A 4,255-nucleotide genomic window follows, 5' to 3' on the forward strand; every position below is an offset into this window, starting at 1 on the left:
TAAATTTTGTTTCCACATTAAATCCTTTTGTCAAATTATATGAATGTGTTTGTGGTATTTCATGTTTACATTACTACAAAGTTATTTTGACCTAGGAAAATAATCTGCTAAGTTGTGCAGTTATTGAATGATCTAGTCAATGCATGCACTTATATGTTTGGTGAGAACTAAAATTTTTTATTTGTGCATTTGGACCTTGGATAATTGATTCTCCCCCCTCTCAGTTATTCTAAATATTCCAACACTTATTATTCCAACAACTTTAGGAGTACAATACCACCAAACTCATTTTCCAACTGCCCTTTGTATTATTCCATAGAAAATAATAGAAATACAACTTATTTCACCAACTTGAACTCTTTCTCTATCCTCTTAGTATGTCGATACAACAAAAAATACTTCTTATATCTTTATACAAAATCTCTAACTTAGCATCAAAATGATTTCTTTTACAGCTTACTTACATTTACCAATTTTTTATATTACAATCCTAAATCACACTTACATATTTCAACACGAGGAAAATACTTTCCTTTATAGTATGTCCTCAAAATAATTCGTTGAGTTAGTCTTGTGGTTTTCTTGATTACAATTATAATAGGAATCTTCAGACTTAAGAACTCAATCTACGATCTTGAATATTATTTCTAGATTAATCATGGTAGATGATAATGCAATGTTAAAAAAAAAATTATCAAAGAAGAAATAAAAAATTCTCTTTTCCTAGTGCAACACAACAAGGCACACAAACCTAATAGTTTCCAGATGAGATTCTTTCAAAAGTGTTGGAATTTTCTAGGTGATGACCTTTGGGAAGCCCTTAAAGGTAGCAAGAACTCTATTAATCTCCTTAGAGAAATCAACCACACCTACTTCACCCTCATCCCAAAGAAATTAGAGGAAATCCATCCTGGGGATTTCATATCGATTGCTTTATATAACAATATTTGCAAGATGCTGACCAAATCCCTCATTATCTGGCTTAGAATTATCCCCCTTGTTATCCCTTTTCCAATGTATGGAGGTATTTGGTTTCTCTAAACAATGGATTAACCTCATAATTAGTTGTGTATCCTCTCCCAAAATCTCCATTTTATTCAATTGAGTTCTAGAAGGTTTTTTTGATTCTCTAGAGCCCTTAGGCAGGGTGACCCCATCTCTCCCTTTGTATTTGTCATTATGATTGAAGCCTTTGGAAGGTTCACCAAGGTCTCCCAAGAAGAGGGACTCATTAAAGGGATTGAGGTAACAGAAGGAATTCCCAAAATAACCCTTCACTAGCTCATGAATGAAGAAAAAGTGCTCAAATCCAACCTTGACTTATTGATGGAAGCCATCAATAAAGATAGTCAATGTTGACAAGTCATAAATTTTATTTATGAATAAAATCTGAATCATGCAGATATGGTATGCAATATTTGGGGTTTACTGAAAGGGCTTGACCTTGAAAATATCTTGGTATGCCTCTAGAGAAATGGATCAAGTCTACAAATGTGTAGGGCCAAGTCATTTGCAATGTGTATAGAAAAATAGATAACTAAAAATCTAGATAGCTCTCCAAATCTAGTCAACTGACCATGACTAAATCTATTCCTATTGCACTACACTCATATAAAATATCATGCTTCCCCTAACATTAAAATTGAAAGATAATCTTGAGTAAATAATAAAATCCTCCATCTAGAAAGGTAAATCCCAACAAAATAATCTGACATTCATTAAATGGGATAATATCTATAAAACTATTAAGAATGGGGGTTTAGGTATTAGAAAGCTCATGTGGAAATATAAATCTTTTGGAGCTAAACTAGAGTAGAGACTCCAAAAACAACACAATACAAAGTGGGCCAAAGTTAGTTTCCACATATATCTATCTCCAAATGATCCCTTGAGTATATTCAGAACATAATATTCTCCTAGAGGCTCTCAAGTTTCCAACTTGATGCTAGATAAAAGAGCCTTGATTGTGAATAATTTGTCAATACACTTCATTCTCAGCCCACGTGAGCATCAAATTAGAGAAACATGTTTAATGAGTGGAGAAGGATTCCTACAATGTCTAGAATCATTTAATCTCAACTCTTATGACACCCACAAATGCATAACATTTTTGGCCTATGTAACATCATACCAAGAATTTTTATCTCACTTATTTGACTTGTGATATCGCACAAGCATGAAGATACACTATCATTTCGGTTTGTGTGTGTTGACTAAAAAAAATAGGATTCCTACAACAATTGAACTCATTCAACACCAGCTCCTATGATGCACACAGCTCAAAACTAAAGTTTATTTTTATAAAAATATTCTAAACTTAGTCAAAATATTCCTATCTTATTCAATTTGAAGGAGGGTTAATTTTTTTTAATGTGATGCATTTTTCATTACAATTACTCACAAATCTAGTGATATCAATCACATAGATTAAAATTTTCATATTCTATTTTCTCATATATGAAAATGCTATGTAGATCATAGATGTTTAACTCATATAGCAACACTTAAATGTGATTGAAAAGTGGAATGAAACAGTTGACAAAAAAGTACAAAAAACCAAATCCAAGTGAAAAGGTAAGTAGAACTAAGCCCACATCCACCTAAGAAGTCAAATCTTAGTGTGTGATGTTTAAGGGTGCCGACAAAAGCTAGCACAAAAACTTGCATGAAATAAAATACTAATAGTCTAACTAGAGAAAAAACAAAAAAGAGACAGCACATAGGTGGAAGAAGCTAGATGATGTCTTCCACCTTGTCTTGCAGATCCAGGTGAATATTTTTTATCTTATCTATGAGCCCTTTGATATCCTTTTTGTCAATTTGGGTCCCTTTCTTCTGTTTCTTCCTGGTGTTGGGTTAGGTCAATTTTCCAAGACTAGCATCCTCCTCTTCCTTCTTAACTTCCTCTAGATCAAGCACAAGCTTCATCAAAATTTAATTTTCCACATTGATTTTAATATAATGTAATGATCCTCATAATATTGCATTAGGTAAAAAAAGGTTCAATATTGATTTGTAATCTTCCATGGTGATTAATGAGCTTCCTATTATTATTGAGTTTCACCAATATTTTCTACACATAAATTATGATTCAAAAATAATAACCAAAATAAACAAACTTTAAAATAAAAAGGTTGAGAGATTCACTAATAGAAATAGTTTTTCTTTTCAAAATAATCAAAGATTCACCAATATTTTATATCTCTTCCTAGAGGGGAATTTCTTAAAGTTTTCCCTATACTCCCTCTACCCTTTCTTGTCCTCTTATGTCTACATCTCATCTATTTTCCCTTCTAGAGCATTTTTTTTTTTTTTTTCATTTTAAGGGATTAGAAAGTCCATTTATCTAGTCTAAGCAAGTAGAGTGAGAATGCTTTTCCTATTTGTAAAATACCATGAGGAGGGTCAATAGATATATCATTAATATCTTCCTCCATAAACTTGACATTAAATTCATCCTCATCAACTACTTACAACATTGGAATCCTATCCTTTCACTATCTTTTCTGCCTCTGAGAAAGCCTTCTATAGTTTCTCAATTAGTTTTTAACAATGTGCCAGGCTCTCAATCTCCTTACTCTTATAATCTTCTAGAGAAATGAATATTCCATGCTCAACTAACTCATCATAGTCAAAAAACCTAATGGCTTCTTTGGGATCCTCTTCTACCACATTCTCCTGAGTATCTTGAATTACCACTCCAGAACAATGTTTCCATAGATTCATAATTTTCAAACTAATCTAAATTATCTATGTCCATTGAGCTTCTTTCTCCTTCCCCTTAGTCACATCTTTCTCTTCTTCACATTCCCTTTCTTCTTCTGATTCAAGGACAAGCTCCACATAATTTAGAACCAGGGGATTCCATTCCTAATTCACCTAAAATCATTTTACCCTTTCCCAATTTATCCCCTCCATGAGCCATTTTAGCACATTGTTCCAATATCTTCCTCATAATAGGGTCACACACAATTTTTTTCACATAACTATTAATGATCCTCATAAGGCCCTCACAAAAGATAAGTTTAATGGGTTTGGACCTTAAAGAATTGATAGTATGATACAACAAAAAAAGATGATAGAAGAAAAAAAAAACTTTTTTTAATATGTAAAATGATTAAGAAGCACAAAATGATAGGTCTAAGCCCTATCATTATCCCCCATTAATTGAAACATACTCCATTACAATAGTATGAACATACCTCCAAAGAAATATAATGGATAGCATAAAATCTATTAGTTATATTAAGAGGTT

This window comes from Cupressus sempervirens, chromosome 9 (assembly GCF_028749045.1).
Source record: "Cupressus sempervirens isolate cs-2001-9-10 chromosome 9, ASM2874904v1, whole genome shotgun sequence".
Taxonomy (NCBI): domain Eukaryota; kingdom Viridiplantae; phylum Streptophyta; class Pinopsida; order Cupressales; family Cupressaceae; genus Cupressus; species Cupressus sempervirens.